This window comes from Phyllostomus discolor, chromosome 8 (genome assembly GCF_004126475.2).
Source record: "Phyllostomus discolor isolate MPI-MPIP mPhyDis1 chromosome 8, mPhyDis1.pri.v3, whole genome shotgun sequence".
Lineage (NCBI taxonomy): Eukaryota > Metazoa > Chordata > Mammalia > Chiroptera > Phyllostomidae > Phyllostomus > Phyllostomus discolor.
Window position 1 is genome coordinate 79,140,020 of NC_040910.2, and position 17,134 is coordinate 79,157,153.

Consider the following 17,134-nt stretch of genomic DNA (forward strand, 5'->3'; position numbering starts at 1 on the left):
GCGAGGCATAGCGGCCCGGGGAGCATCTTTTTACTGTTGAGTGTTTCCCAGTGGCTATTGCTGTGGAGGTCTGAGGCACTCTGGGAGGTTCTGCCTTGGATAAGGGTCTCTCTTAGTACCCAGGCAGAAGATGGGCGGGGGAGTGGGAAAAGGGGCGCGGTATCACCTGGCCTGTCTATGGGGTACTAGGCTCCCGGCTTTGGAGTGGGGGCCAAGAGAGATGGGGGCAGCTCTAACAAAGAGGAGCCGCGCCGGGGCCGGGGCCGCGGGTAACTGGCCTATCCCCGGCGGCTGACCTCCCAGTGGGCCTCCCCAGTTGGCTGCTCGGCGAGTCGCTCTGCTGGCTTCCTGGCTCGTCATTGGCTTGAGGACGGGAGGGGGTTCGCGGAGGGCCGGGATGGAGTTGAGGGGGCGGGGCTGGCTTCCGGCGGCGAAGGGGAGCTAGCGGCAGCAGGCTGGGGGAGGGGGTGTCGGCGCACCGCGGAGTGCTGCGCTCGGAGAGCCTGGCACCCGGACCAGCCGCCTCTCCCCCGGAGCAGACGCCTCCCCTCGCCCGCTCCCCCCCCAACCAGGACCACTAGAAGCCCCCTCTCTTTCATTCTCTTGGGGCGGGGCAAGGAGAGTTGAGCTGCCCTAGGCGGGCGGGGCGGAGTCCGGAGCCCCACCGAGCGCTGCGGAGTGAACCTCACCTCTCTTCCAGGGCTCAAGGTGTGTGTGTGCTTTTTCTAACGCAACCCCGACTTCTGTCGACTTAACCTTGAGGGGAATGGAATGTGAAGTAAGAGCTCCACATCCCTTCAGTTTATTTTGATTTTCTAATTCTACCCTTCATTCCTCTTTCCCTCCTTCATCTCACCCCTGCAGCAGGGTAAGGAGATTCAGGACTCATCTCTTTTTACTGATGCGTCGATGTCGGTCGCGTAGTGAAATAACAAGAAAAGAGAAGCCCTTTCTTATTGGCATCTGACGCAGTAAACCGCAAAAAAAGGTGGAAAAGGCTAGGAATAGGTTTTTGGAATGTTCTACATCTTGTCCATTAAAACTGTCTTCACCGTTTTCCTGCTTGGGACTGCCTTAATCAGCAAAAACTATCTGAAAAGAAAGATGCTAGTGGAACTAGGGAGAGCCCCCTTCAAATGGTGGCTAAAGGAAATCCTGATAGTTGTTAGCGATTAACTCCGCTAAAGTCTCTTCCCGAGTACATTTTCACCGTTTTGGGTAGGACTAAGCCCTTCTGTAGAATCCTAGCTAGAGCGAGCAAACTTACCTTGCTGTTACTGAAACTTAAAAGTCTTAATCTGTTTTCCCACTGGTCTGTTTCTTATATCCTTAGGTTTTCAGAGAGATTAGTTTTGGTCGTCAGAAGCCAAAACCAAACTTGAAAAAGTATCCAGATGAATTTTAATTCATTTATTTTTTTAACCCCGCCCCCAACTTTATGAGTTTGAGTGGCTGTAGCATTACAATTTGAATTCTGTTTTTCTGTTTTGAATTCCTTTGCTTCTACAACTTTTGGGTTTCTTCTTTCTGAAGGACACGTAGCTTATCTTCAGCAAAAGTCAGTAACCTCTTTATAGGTTTTAAATTGAGAGGAAAGTTATCAACTGATAGAAAACCCCAAATTTATAATAGAAACAAGGGGTGTGTGTGCATGTATGTGTTGCACCTATGTCTGCATTGAGTGGCAATTTCATGGTACACTTTTTTAAATTGTATTTTATTTTATTATTTTCTTAATCTTTATGGACTCTATTCGGATGGCTGGGATCTGAAAAGACAGTGGGCTTGTACCCTAACAGACCATCGTAAATTCCATTTTCAACCAACTTCTTTTGTAAGGAGAAGAAAAGTATAGGTAAGGGGATTGGAATTCAGGGGAAAGTTAATCAGATAAAAAGCTGCAGCATTCTTTCATCTGTGCCCTGGGTAGGGGGCATCTCACCTGGAGTACAATGGCTCAGATGCCATCTTGATTGCTTATAGTCCTCCTGAGGTCTCAAAAGGTGGGACTGCTTGTGATTTCCTGGAGTCAAGGTGGGTCTTACCTTCAGTTCCTGAAACAATAGTGGAGAGTGCCAAAGGTGCAGAGTCCCCAGAACAGGAAACTGGGAAAGCCAGTGTTCGTGCTGCCTGTCACCTACCAGGCCCAGCAAGTAGAGACAGGGGTTGAATCTTTATGGGCTCTTTATTCAAAAGGTCACCAATATGAGAAGATGGTGGGTTTGTACCCTAACAGACCATCTTAAATTCCATTTTCAGCCAGTCCTTTTTATGAGAAAAGTGCATGGAAGGGGATTGGAATTCAGGGGAAGAGTTAATCAGATAAAAAGCTGCAGCATTCTTTCATCTCTCTGTATTTTATTGTTTATGCTATTACAGTTATCTCTTCTTTTTCCTCTTTTGCCCACCTCCACTCAGAGCCACCCCCCCTTTCCCTCATGGTAAACTTGTTTTAACCGGGCATTTTTACCAAAGATGTTTGGACCAATTTATGTTAATGTTGATTAGCTAGAATGCCAGAAGGGATAAACATCAATTTTTGGGCAACATTTTAGTTAAAAAAATGTTTGGAAGGTCTAATTGGCTTTATCAAGCAATGCATGAATTGGGCTGCATCCTAGCTAGCAACTAGAGGGGCATTCCTGTGTAAATATTAATTGAAGTGATTGAGAGTTCATTCTTGAAATCCAGGTTCAGTTTCCAGAGATTGTTTTAACTGGAGTTCAGTGTTGACAGAATTGGTATGCTGGAGCTATTTTACAGTTTTAGCTGAATTAGTGTTTTTTCTTTGTATTGATTTATTGTATTTCTAACCAATAAGGAGTGGTTTGGGGTGAAAGCAAGTATTATAAAGAATAGGGTCAATGAGACAGGAGACCACCTCAGTTGTGGAAACTTATTAGGGATCAGAAAACTTAATATACTTTTTAAAAAATTCTCAAGTAGACAGTATAGAATTGTACAAAAAAGTTCTTGGGTTTGGTGTTTTTATTTCATTACCCATTTATTCATTAAGACTCCATGAATAATGTTTAAATTGAAAGGCAAAGAAGATCTCTTACTCAGGTGTTACTACGGAGAGTGGACTGTTAAAAATCACTGATTGAACTTTTGACAACTAACCTAGTACAAAATGAAATGCATTTTGGCTAAGCTATAGCAAGCTGAGGAAATGACAGAAAAAACACGTGTGGGCTGTATTAAAACATGTACCACCAGTTTATCTTGTTTTAACCAGAAAGCAAGTTGTCTTCCTATTTGATATCCCAAGTGGTTTTTTCTTTGTCTACCAATGGATGAGCAGTTAGTACAGCTTTATAAAGTTGTATTACACTTCGCTCACTTAATTTCTTAATATTTCTGTTGTCTTGACTGATTTTTATAATCAGTATTTTGCATGGTACAGTGATTTCCCCAAAGAATTTTCCCCAGGAGACAAAAGGCTATATATAGAACTAATCATAGGTATATCTATCTGCACTGGTCTCCAAATATTATTTAAGGGAGATGGAAATCCTTAGATTTAGTCCCCTGCAAGAAAACATGAAACTATGACTTGCGAGGGGACATAGTGCTGCTGTGAGGATAAAGTAACTGATTTAATTTTCTTAGCAGTCTGTTTTTATCGATTCTGCATATTTTTGTGAAACACAGCTTTGAATGTGTTAAGGAATAGGGCCCTATGTTTTCCTAAAGGGAGACTCAAGCTCAATCCCCCATTCACATAAGAAGTATAAAATGATCCCCTTGAGAAGGTGAAGGCAAGATTGAGCCCTTGGCTTTGCTTGAGTCTCATAATAATCAGCTTGAGTTTTGTCAGGTTTGGAATTGGGTAAAGCTTGCTCAAGGTGAGAACATATTAGAGGCAAAAAGGCCTGGGAATGTTGCTGTATGAGAGATTTATTTGGAGAAGATGAATGCATTCATATGGAGATGCACTGGTGGTAGATTTTAGCTGTCCAGCTTTGTCAGTCAGATGTCTGAAACAATATTTTGTGTGTGTTTTAAGCATAACTCCTGTCCCAGGGGTTGACTCTTGGCAGCTGAATCTTTTGAGGAAGTTGTTTGCTGTTTGTCTGAATCCAGAGGGTAGAGGACTTGGTGGAGTCTGTTATCTGTTTATGACCCAGATAAGGACTTGGAATTGGTTGCTGGTGAATTACTGAACTCTTCCTAATGAATGGTTGCTAGGCAAAGTGCATCTCAATCAGTTTAATCCTCAATAGTTTATAGGCCTGCTCTAGCTGATGGCCAGAGCTGCCTTAATGATACTGCCCTTTAAGAATCCTTTCGGATGTGCATGTATGTTATGTTGCTCAGTGGCTGAAAAAAAAAGGACTAGAACAATTTAGGGAGATCACTTCATCCATCTACTTACCTTTTGGTAACCTGGATCAGCATTATCATGAACATTTCTCCTGAATCAAGTGGTAGTGGTGGTGAGGGGGTTGCTCTCCAATATTAAGACGCCACTCTGTTTGATTACCTTTGGTTTTGTAACTAGTAAGGCGGTGAACTAACACATTCATTGTTAGTTGGAAACAGGCCAGTGATAAAACTGCCCTTGGGCCTGGATGGATAGAAAAATAGGACAGAGTAAACAATTGAGGGGATAAATAATGAATCTTCCATCTGAGCCTTGGGAGAGTGAAGGAGATTATCCTTAGAGCTGTTCAATCTGGCAGTGAAAGGGAGAGTCCACTGAATTAATTACCCTGACTGTGTTTGATACTGCACTTATATGTGATTGTTAGAGCTATTCAAAACACAGTTGTCTTTTAGATACAAACTTTTAACCCATCTTTTTGTTCATTTTGCTGTTTTTTTTTTTTAAGATTTTATTTATTTTCAGAGGGGAAGGGAGAGAGAAAGAGTGGGAGAGAAACAGTGATGTGAGAAAGAAACATCTATCAGTTGCCTCTTGCATGCTCCTGACCAGGGACCAAACCCACAACCCAGGCATGTTCCCTGACTGGGAATTGAACCTGTGGCCCCTTGGGCTATGGAACGATGCTCCAACTGAGCCAAAGCAGGCAGGGCCAGATCTTAGAATTTTTATTAGAGATTTCATTATTTGTAAATATATATGGGAAAGGAATTTAAAAAGAGAAAGCCCAATCCCAGTTTAAAAGAATTCTTTGGTATCTTGAATACATAGTGTACTCTGAAATTAAATATGGGGTTATAGGATATAATAATATAACAACTCCAAAGGTTAAGATAAGAGTTTCTTCAGCCCAACAATCATCTCTAGTGTTAATATAAATATTTTTACTTTTGGATTAGTTTGTATCCAATTAATTAAATAAACAGTCTCTTAGTGGTCTCAGCTTTTCTTTGAGGTAGGAAAAACTAATACCCCAAGAATGTCTAAGTAACTTAGACAATGATTTGATAGTGAGGTCACACCCAGAGCCAAAGTCTCTAAATCCTTCCCTTCTCTGAATTTCTAATATATTTATTTTTTTCAAGAATTCCTTTTAGGATCCCCATTTGAAATGATTTAAAAATTTCCTCTCTCTACCTTGAGAAGCTGTTTTTATTTTTCTAGTGGGAAGGGGATCCAAAGACCAAGATGCCATTATTAGTCAAGAGAGGGAGGAAGGTTCAGAATGAGGTGTAGGAGGAATAAAAGATAGAGATGTAAAGGAAAGGCCAAGTTGAAATTTTATTATATTTAGTGCTGATGGATCCCAGGGAGGGAGTGTTGGACTGTTCAGATCAAATTTAGTCAAGGACTGAGTTTGTTAAATTTCAGCCTAGCTGAAAAGGGCAGAGGGCATCTTTACCAGCATATGTGCAGAACTGTAGTTAAGGGTTCATTCCTCTTCAGAAAATATAGTCCATTCTTGATAATTCATGCAGAAGGGCAAACAGGCAAAGTATAGGTAAAAGATAAAGTTATTCCTAGGCCACATTTTTAAGCAATAGCTTTAACTTCCTGTACTTTTTAACTGGGATTTTCTAGCTGAACAAACTGATTAGAGATGTTTTCTTTGGTCATTCAAGAGATCAGTAAGCAAGATAGCCACAGGATTGGGTTACAGTTAGTTTCTTAATAATACAAGTATTATAATAACTCAGTGTTAGATCTAGAAAAGTTCAGTTTAGTATCCTTGAGACAGTTTTATTTAATATTTTATTACCTGACCTTTGTTACGTAATTACACTGGGTTCCTATGGATAATTGAGATCTTCCAAGGAAATCATAAATAAACTAGTTCTTGAGACTGGTATATCTTCTTTGTTGGTGTCTTCTGGCTCCACAGTATATGCAAATCATTCATCATGTGGGTGAGCTATGGATAGCCAAGCCAAAGAAGAACTGTTACCCAGGCAAACCCCTCTTCTAACATTAGGCTTTATGTACTCTAATGATGAGGGCTGTTGGCCAAAATGAAAATCTGTTTAGAAGTCAGATTGTGATTAAAGAAGTACTACAAGTTATAAATTCAAAGCTGAGGATTTCTTTTAAGTGCTATTTAGTGGGAGTGAGAAAATGTTACGTGCTTTTCTCTTTTTAATGGAAGAGCTGCTGAATATTACAGCAGTTTTATTTTTAAATTTTTTATTGTTGTTCAATTACAATTGTCCCCATTTCCCCCCATTTCCCTCCCTTCCCCACACCCCACCTTCCATCTTCAGTCCTTCCCCTCCATGCAGGTTCCCCCCACCCCATTGTCTTTGTTCATGGGTCCTTTATACATATTCCTGGACTTGACTCTTCCCCTTCTTCCCCTCATTATCCTCTTCTGCCCTCCCCTCTGGTTACTGTCAGTTTGTTCTTTCTCTCAATGTCTCTGGTTCTATTTTTCTTGCTTGTTTTTTTTTTAAGATTTTATTTATTTATTTAGAGAGAGGGAAGGAAGGGAGAAAGAAAGGGAGAGACATTGATGTGTGAGAAATATGTTGATTAGTTGCCTCTCACACACCCCCAACTGGCAACCTGGCCCGCAAACGCAGGCACATGTCCTGACTGGGAATTGAACCAGCAGTGCTTTGGTAAGCATTGGTTCACAGGCCTGTGCTCATTCCACCAGCCAGTTTTAGAAGGCAAGGTTACCATGACCAATTGCTCATGCAAAGTGATTTTGAGGATTAGTTGCTGATCTAAGTAAAAATCAGATTTTTATGCCACTTAGAGAAATGAAATTATCTAGCCAGCATCCCTGTTGCTTCAGAGGAGAAGCTGAAGTACTTCTACCGTTGGCATTTCATTGATTACTTATTAGATAGGACTTAAGTCCATTTTGAAATGAAAGGGGAATCAAGACTACAGAAGTTAAAAGGCAGCTTATCCCAGGTCACAGTATAAGAATGGAAAAGTCACATTTCCTGGGTTCCTGAATGGGCCTCTGCATTACCCAGCTATAGCTGAAAGTGGTTTTACTATTGTGAAGACATTAACTTTTTAGCTGTGAAGGTACTGCTTTGGCTTTTGCTTATCTTATTCTTCCAGAACCTCCTTCATTCAACAGAAAGTGGGACCAACGGGCTAATGAAGAATCCATATCTTGGTTTTAACCTGTTCTGTCAGATGTTATGGTACATTCACTAAAATGCCTTAGAGAGGATTTTAGTACTTAGGCTTTATTCAGTCCCTGTGAGGTATGGTGCAATTGGAGTGTGATAATGTGTTAGAATATATTCCCAGAGAGACCAAAGGAACCTTTTCTTTTAAGTCCTTTGCCTATTTCCATAGTCAGAGGCAAAGTTGGATTGAAACAATGAAAAAACAGACTTAAAAATCCATGGCTGGGTTGTTTGGAGCATCATCCTGTATACCAAAGAGCTGCGGGTTTGATTCTCAGTCAGGGCAAATACCTAGGTTGTGGGTTCGGCTCCATCCCTGATCAGGGAGGCAACCAGTCCATGTTTCTCTTACATCAGTGTTTCTCTGTTTCTCTCTCTAAAGTCAATAAACATATCCCCAGGTGAGGATTAAAAAAAAATTCAAGAGCTGAGTGGTTATCTTTTCTAGGGACACAGTAAGAATACAACTAATAACAAAATCAAATCTCTTGGGTAGTGCCCAAATAAACCTGGGAGCACGTACATTAAAAACAGTGCCACACCGTCTGTAGTTCCCAGCAACAAGTGTTTCCTAGGATTCTGTTTACACATATGATGGTGGGTGTTGGGTCCATGTCACACATTACCTTTACACTAACACTCTTGCTACAGTGAAGGTAACACTCTGGAGAAGCGTATGAACAAGAGTAATGAAGTACTAATACATATTTCCTTGTTACTGAAAATAAATAAATAAATGCAAACAAGTTGCTTTTTCAGCAAGTTTTATTTTAATTTATGCCTCTTCTCCATGCTGAATAAATTTCCCAAGTGAAATGTATTGTCCTTATCATTCACAGTATGTTTTGGGGAGATTGTTCCTTAGTGCATCTAGAAGTGAGAGGCTGGTACCACTTCAGCCTGCACATCAACTTTGTAGCTTTCTAAAATTCCCTACCATATTTCTCCATCCCTCCCATCTGTCTACATCTGCTCATCTCTTGGCTCCCTACAACTAGTTAGGAAAGTTGCATTGCTCAACCAGGGAAATGCTAGTATTTTTCAAAGTCACAGTTGAATCTAACAGCAATCTTTGGTTGTGTGCAGGCTTACATTACTTTGTTGCATTATTGCTTAAAGAGTATTTCTACATTACAGAAACAATATTTCCACTCTTCAAAACAAGCTGACAAATTGCATTTTATTAAATGTGCAAGTGTTCATGAGTTAAACTTAAAATGAGAGGGGTTTGAGAGGGAAAAAACCCTATATTAGTTATAGCTTCCTTTTAAAAAAGCTGTTATGTAGTTAAAAGCTGTACTGCTCCCTTACGCAGAAACTAGCAGATAAACCATGGAGAAACTATAGTTGCTTGGTGAGGACCACTCTGACTGTACTATTTAAAAGTCACTACCTTAGCCCTGACTGGTGTAGCTCAGTGGATTGAGTGTGGGCCGCCGGTCAAAGGGCCACCAGTTCAATTCCCAGTCAGGGCACATGCCTGGGTTTTGGGCCAGGTCCCTAGTAGGGGACACTTAAGAGGCAACCACACACTGATATTTCTCTCCTTCTCTTTCTCCTTCTCTTCCCCCCTCTCTAAAAATGAATAAATAAAATCTTAAAAGTCACTACTCCATTCAGTACTCCTCATCTTCTTACACTGTTTTTATTTTTTCATAGCATTTATCACAGTCTAAGAGTGTGTGTATCGTACTTGTTCATTAGGTTTATCTGGCTTGCCCATTCTATCCTGTGTAAAAATGGAAGCACTATGAAGACAGAGTTTTTAAAGCTTGTTTTGTTCATTGCTGAATTCCTAGCTCCTGGAGCAGTGCCTTGCTACATAGTAGGTGCTCAATAAATATTGATATGAATTAATTGGAGAGGTACTCTTGAGTAGATATCTGAGTATTAGGGTTGGAGTGCATAGAAAGTGCATTGGAGATTATTGTTTTCCTGGGGCTAGTACTATATTTAGGATCAGATTACTTAACTTGGTTTAAGGGAAAGAATATGTGAAAAAAAGTCAAGAGATTGAGATTGATTAATTTATTGTAAAGAATGACAGGCATTTTATAGTATGCAGCTATGAAGGAACATTGTATAAAGATAGATGACCAGCTTTTATTCACCTTGAAGGAGACAAAAGAGTAGGCTGAAGTTCCTGAACAATGGACATGAAACATGCAGAAGAATTCCCTGATTTTAAGAATAAATCCTGGAACAGGTGAATAAGGGGGATGGTTTCTCAGAATCGATTTTCAGTTCTAGCAGCATTCTGGAGGCAATCGTGTGAGGAGAAAGCACAGAGCCAGGGGTCAGAAAACCTGGCTGTAGTCTAGGCACTTACAAGCTTTTCCTAGTTTCTTTATCTGTGAAGATGAGACTAATGATACCTGCCCTGACTGTCTCTCATAGGGCATTTGAAAAAATCAAGTGACAGAATCAATGTGAAAACACTTTGAAAATTGTAAAGGTCTCTACAAATGTAAGTAATTTATCAATGACTTTACAAAACCACCTTTGTAAGTGATTTAGAATTATGGGATCTGGCTCTGGTCAGTGTGGCTCAGTTGGTTGGAGTGTTGTCTGGTAAACTGAAGGGTTGTGGTTTCTGTTCCTGGTCAGGGGGAATATGGAGGAATCCAGTCGGTGTTTCTCTCTCACATCGATATTTCTCTATCTCCCTTTCTCTCTCTCTAAAAGCAATGAAAAAAATGTCTTTGGGTGAGGATTTAAAAAAACTTACAATCATGGAATCTGGAAGTTGAATTTAGAAGTCATCCAGTCCAACTTTTTAGCTATTGAAAATAAAACTTTAATTGAATTAATTGAGGTAGAAAATAAATTTTGTTCCATCATTTAAAAAAATATATTTTATTTGCCAAACTGGTGTGGCTCAGTGGACTGAGAGCTGTCCTGCAGACCCAAGGGTTGCTGGTTCAATTCCCATTCAGGGTGCATGCCTGGGTTGCAGGCCAGGTTCCCAGTAGGGGGCAATTGGGATTATTTATTTATTTATTTTTTAGAGAGGGGAAAGGGAGGGAGAAAGCGAGAGGGAAACATCAATGTGGGAGAGAAATATTGATCAAATTGCCTCTTACACACCCTAACCGGAGACCTTGCCCAGGACTTCAGACATGTACCCACACCAGGAATCGAACCAGCGACCTTTCACTTTGCTGGATGATGCCCAGCCCACTGAGCCACACCAGTTAGGGCTCTTTTTCATCATTTTAAGTGAGTGGTCATTGTTTTTACTCCAGCATTTCTGGTGCTGTGCCATTGTTGAACAAGTTCAAATTGTTGTTTTTGTTCACCTAAAATTGCCTTTCTTAAGACTTTATTAACCTATTCTGATCTCTGGAGTTCAAAGATAGAACTACTCCTTTCTTTGTATAACAGCCCTCTTATGACACTCTTAGAGATCTTCATCTCTCACCTTGAAGTTACTATAGTCACCTAACTGACTTCTTCCATTTCTCATTTGTCTTTGACGTGTCCAGCAAATTTATTTAAAGTAGACATCTCGCCCCGGCTGGCGTAGCTCAGTGGATTGAGCGCGGGCTGTGAACCAAAGCATCGCAGGTTCGATTCCCAGTCAGGGTACATGCCTGGGTTGCAGGCCACGGCCCCCAGCAACCCCACATTGACATTTCTCTCTCTTTCTCCCTCCCTTCCCTCTCTAAAAATAAATAAATAAAAAATAAATAAATAAAGTAGACATCTCATCATGTTTACTCTCCTTAAAACCTATCTCTTTCTCCCTGTGTGTTCAGGATAAAGTTTGACATTAGCTAATAATCGTTATAACTACTGTCATTGAGCATAGGCACTGCACTAAGCAATTTATACATATAATCTCATTTAATCATGACAATTATTCTATAAGATATCAGGGCTGCTTTTTTTTTTTTTTTTTTTTTTTTAAGATTTTATTCATCCATTTTTTAGGGAGGGAAGGGGGGGGGGAGAGAGAGGGAAACATCAATGTGCGATTGCTGGGGGCTATGGCCTGCAACCCAGGAATGTACCCTGGCTGGGAATCGAACCTGGGACACTTTAGTTCCCAGCCGGCGCTCAGTCCACTGAGCTACGCCAGCCAGGGCTTCAGGGCTGCTTTTTTGCTGACTTAATGGTAAGAACATTGAGCTGTTACTCCAACCAAGCTTTGTTATTAATCTGCTACCCTTTAGTATGAAATAAAAGGCTCTTTATAACTTGGCATATCAGCCTCTCCTCCAGGTTTAGCACCATTGCCCTACTTCTCTGCAACAGACCACTTCTGGTTCACCAAACATGCCATTTAGTTTCACAACTTCGTGTCTTTCGTTATACTACTTTTCTCTGCCTAGAGTGGCCCATCCCTCTCAATCTGTTAAATTCTTGCTTGGCCTTCAGTGACCCATGTTGTTCTCCCTTCCTTCTCACTGTACCCTGGAAGTATTTGTTTTATTATTTGAGTTTTCAACAATTTTACTCACTTTTTTCCTTTTCTTTAAAAAATTTAAGGTATAGTTGACATACAACATTATATTAGTTTTAGGTATACAACATAATGATTTGCTGTTTGTATGTGTTGCAGAGTGATCACCACAATGATAGCATTGCTCACTAGGGATTTTGTCTGTCATACTTGTATTTTTAATTCATAGTCCTGCCACAGTGCCTGTTGCATCACAGACACTCAATGCATGAGTAAGTGAATAAATGATGTCCTTACTAAGTGTTCTCTTTTTCAGATTAAATCTTGATTTCCTTTACTATCCACATTACAGTTTCTAGATCCCTCTCTAGTTTCTACATCCTGACTGAGCCATTCCTAGGCTTTTCCACATTCTATATCAGAAAGTGTTGTATTTTAATGACCAGAAGAAGGGAACTGCAATCTTCCAAAATAACTTTTACTGAAAAGTGTACCAAATGGGCAGGTGGTCCAGTTGCCTCTTTGGGAAAGGTTCTGATTGCATTAATTTCTAGCCATCTCATCCATGCTGGTGTGACTCAGTGACTTGAGCGTCAGCCCGGGAACCGAAAGGTCTCTGGTTTGATTCCTGGTCAGGGCACATTCCTGGGTTGTGGGCCAGGTGGCCAGTTGTGAGCGTGCGAGAGGCAAGTGATTGATGTTTCTCTCATACGTCCTTCTCTTTCCCTCCCTTCTCCTCCCTCTAAAAAGATAAATAAAATCTTTTAAAAAATCATTTTCTACCCATCTCCTTGCCAGAAAAAAGCCCAAATCACCTGAGAAAAAAATCAGCAGAGATAGCACTTTGTACCTGCTTTTTTCTCTTTTACCTTCTGTCACTTCAGCAGGGTACCTGCTTCCCACCCCCTTTATAGGTCATTACTGCTATAAAGACCACAAGACAAATGGTTTCCTAAGACTTTTTAATACTTTTTAAGAGAAGTCTTAGCTCTTTGGGCTGTAGACACAGTTGAAGAGCAGAGAGTCTGATACTAAATTCCAGGGGAAAGGGCACAGTTCTTGTCCAGAATTGAAGGCAAATGAGGTAGGCAGCAGGAATCTATTAACTCCAAAACTGATTCAGAAGTGATTTAATCTTTGCTATTGAAGCAGATCAACAGTGCCATTTGCCTGTCTAAAAATGAGATTACCCAGGATTCTCTTAGAAGAGAATAAATTATTAGTGTAATCATAGCTCCTGGCTTGTATAATATCTTCTTACAACTACATTTTAGTGGCACAGGGCACATTTATTGCATAGTACTAGGATATGTAGATCAGGCCACATTACCTTACTAAGGGTGTCCAGGGGAAATTAACAATTCTCAGCAACCCACAGCCTTAATGAGCTTGGTTATTGTTAAAATTCATCTTTATCAAAGGAAGCATTGCTTAGTGATTTTTCTTCTAGCCCAACATCCTGGGCATTAGCTGGAATTACTGAGTGATTTGCAGTGGGGAAACCATGAGAGCAATTTCTGTTTTGTCCACAAATTATCATTAGCAGTTTCATTTGCAGATTGAAGGAGCAGGAGGAGTGTACTCTTAGCCAGTTGCAGCTTCCCTCCAATTAGGGCGTTAGTTCAATTATGTCCAATTAACTTTTATTGCAGCTAGTGGTGATAATTACTTGCAAGTCAGTTTTTTGGCCGCAGTTATACACTGAAGTATGAACTTGATGGATTTTAATAACCAGAATGACACATTTCACTCCCTCCCTGCACTGCAGTTAAATTTTTTTTTTATTTTTACTTACTGATTTTGGAGGGGGAAGAGAGAAACATCGATTTGATGTCCCACTTATTTATGCATTTATTGGTTAATTCTTATATGTGTCCCGACCGGGAATCAAATCCACAACTTTGCCATATTGGGACAATGCTCTAACCAGCTAAGCTACTTGGCCAGGGCCTGCAGTTCCTTTTTCCATACCTCTTTCAGACAGGAGATCAAAGAAATGTAAGAATTCATCTTACAATTAAAACATATTGTTCTTTTTTGAAGAGCTGTGTAGGATCCTATTTTAAAAGAATCTATTAGGAATTGCCTTAATATCTTTTCATGTTCTGAAATCATAATCATACCCTTGAGTTCATTGCTGCTTATCATAGGAGAATAGACTGAGATGGAATTAAATGTCATTCACAGCAACATGTGCTGATTGTAAGGCTATGGTAATTGGCAAGGTACAGTTTAGTCTTCTTGCGTTTGAAATTCTCTTCAAAGTGCAAAAGTAAACGTTTGTTTTGGGGTACTTTTAAAATTAGTAGAATGCTGAGAACATGTTTTTTTAGCTCTATGGGAATTTTAGTATGTTGTTTTAATAAACAGTTACATAATATATTTAGAAACAGTCCCTGTTAGGTGGAGAAAGAGGGAAAGGAAGAAAACAAATAGTTTGTCTTCCTCTAAAGATGACTAAGTCCCTTTGCCATTTCCCTTCAGTGTTGTTGTTTGATGATTACCCTGAAAAGTAAATGGTCTTGTAAGCAAAATCTCACTTCCTTAACCTGCAAAAATTGAAGTTGATTTCTCCTAGGGGTGTTCTTAGATCTCCAGGTGACTTGCTGCTGCTTTCATTTCAGATGCTGTTGCTCAACTTAGTGTCCTTTGTAGCTAGAGCTTTCTTCCCACGGACTGATCAGTCTCCTGAGATATAGTCATATATGGCAGTGCATTTTAAGAGCCTGTTTTTGTTAGTATTTATTTAATGTAAGGGAAGAAAGTTTATGGCTGCTTGGAGGAGGGCCATAATATACTTGGTCCTCCTCCAAAACTTCGTGATCACACTAAATAGGAAAGAAGAAGAAAGGATAAGTGATAAACATCATCCTTACGCTACTTCAAAGCTCTTCATTGATTGTTACTGAAAACCTTTCTGCTGTTGAATAACCAAGACCCTGCTTGCCAGCTGCTTTTGGTGTGAAAGTGGAGAAGCTAGTTATACTCTACTTTTCAGGAAGTCTGGAGATAAAGCTTGTGGTGTTACTTGAAACTTTTCATATAGTGGAAGGAAGAGAGTGTCAAAACTCTGTTAGCACTCCAGAATATATAACTAGGCTTTCCTTATAGCATAGGAAAGTTTGCATGGCATTTGTTTAGGTTCGGTATGTGTGTTTAGAAGGAAGAGCCTTGAAAAACTCTTAAGCCCTGGCTGGATAGCTCAGTTGACTAGAGTGTCATCCTTGTATGCCAAGGTGGTGGGTTCAATCCCCGCTCAGGGTACATACAGGAATCAACTAGTGAATGCATAAATGAGTGGAGCAACAAGTTGATGTTTGTCTGTTCCTCCCTTCCTTTCTCTTTAAAAACATTTTTTTAAAAGACCTCTTAAAACATGAACTTAATGGCAGTGTTAGTGAATGTTAGTCCTGAAGAAGGGAAGGTCACTAATAACATCTTCTTCAAGATAGACATTTCTTTTGGAACCTTTCTAAAGGTGAAGTTCTCCATCTTTAAGGTAAGAGGGAAGCATGCATGTCACACAGCATTGCCAGAATAGAGTTGAGGATGGGAGAGAATTCGAAGTATAGGCACTGGAGAAAATGTTATTCAGGTAAGTGTTGAAAAGAAATTGGAGGTTGATTAGGCAGAAATATACAGGATACCTATTTTTGATGGCAAGAACTCCAATGTTGGTACTCAGTAATTCAGAGACAAGTTACTTGCATTAAGATAAAGTGAGAATGGTTACCAATAGACAGACCATTCTCTCCAACTCTTCTTAATGATCTGCAGTCCCCTCCCTTCTAGACCTTTCCCGCCTCTAAAAGGTACTGATCTGAGAGAGAGAGGGAGAGGGGAAGGGGAGAGAGGGGGACATCGATTTGTTGTTCCACTTATTTATACATTCATTGTTTGATTCTTGTATGTGCCCTGACCGGAGACTTATTAATAAAATTTCTGAAAAGAATCTCAAATTTATAGAAAAGTTCCAAGTACAGTACAAGGAACTATTTTTTCCTTGAATCGCTTGATAAGTTGTTGGCCTGATGGCTTCATCATCCCTGAATACCTTAGCATTTATCTTCTACAAGCAAGGACATTCCCCAACATCAAAATCTGGAAGTTAACATTGATGCATCACTGTCATATAATTCTCAGATACCCCCTCCTCCAGATGTTGTCAGTTGTATCAGTAATGTCCTTATTGCAAAAAGGATCCACTTCAGCCCTGGCTGGGTAGTTCATCTGATTGGAGCATCATCCCATACACAAAAAGGTTGTGAGTTCGATTCCTGGTCTGGGCACATACCTAGGCTGTGGGTTTGATTCCCAGTTGGTGCACATGCCTAGGTTACGGGTTTTGATCCCCCTGTCGGGGTGCTTATGGAAAACTGATTACCTGGCTGGCATAGCTCAGTGGATTGAGCGCGGGCTGGGAACCAAAGTGTCCCAGGTTCGATTCCCAGCCAGGGTACATTCCTAGGTTGCAGGCTGTAACCCCCAGCAACCGCACATTGATGATGTTTCTCTCTCTCTCTCTCTCTCTCTCTCTCTCCCTCTCTCTCTCTCTCTCCCCCCTCCCTCCCTTCCCTCTCTAAAAATAAATAAATAAAATCTTAAAAAAAGAAACAAAATTCTAAAAAAAAAAAGACTTTATAAAAAAAAAAGAAAACTGATTAATGTTTCTCATACTGATATTTCTCCCTCTCTTCCTCCGTCTCCTCCCTCTCTTGCACCACCTCTTCTCTCTCTAAAATCAATAAAAACATATCCTCTGGTGAGGATTTAAAAAAAGAAAAGGATCCAGTTCAGAATCATATATTATATTTATTTGTTGTCTTCTTGCTTTCCTTCAGTCTGAAACAGTTCTTCAGGCCTTCAATGGCTCTCATGACCTTGACACTATTAACGGTTATTTGGTAAAAGTTCCTCAGTTTAGGATTGTCTGATGTTTCCTCATGTTTAATGTAGGTAATGCATCAGCAGCAAGAATATTACAGGAGTGATGCTGTATTCTTCATTGCATAATTTCAGGATGTGCTGATTTTTATTTGTCCCATTGCTGGTAGTATATGATCACTTGATTAAGGTGTTGTCTGCTAGGCATGTCTATGTGAAGTTTATTCTTTTTCTGTTTGTAATTAGTATTTCAGGAGGAGTTACTTTGAACCTGTGTAAACACCCTGTTCCTCTTCACTCCTTCAGTTTATT

The 17,134-nt window shown here is 40.3% G+C and overlaps 1 protein-coding gene across 5 annotated transcripts in view; it reads left to right on the forward strand.

Moving 5' to 3' along the window:
- The window catches only part of FAM222B (family with sequence similarity 222 member B), a 65,884-nt gene that overhangs the window by 25,670 nt on the left and 23,080 nt on the right, over positions 1-17,134 (forward strand). The window contains exons 1-2 of one of the 5 annotated variants that reach the window (XM_028519395.2): positions 416-708; positions 9,931-10,000. The exons of 2 other annotated variants lie outside the window; for them this stretch is intronic. The gene's annotated coding sequence lies outside the window, so the exon portion shown is untranslated. Of the gene's footprint in view, positions 1-414; positions 709-9,930; positions 10,001-17,134 lie in introns of those variants that run through there. 2 more of the 5 variants (XM_028519394.2, XM_028519397.2) reach the window with 2 other exon arrangements.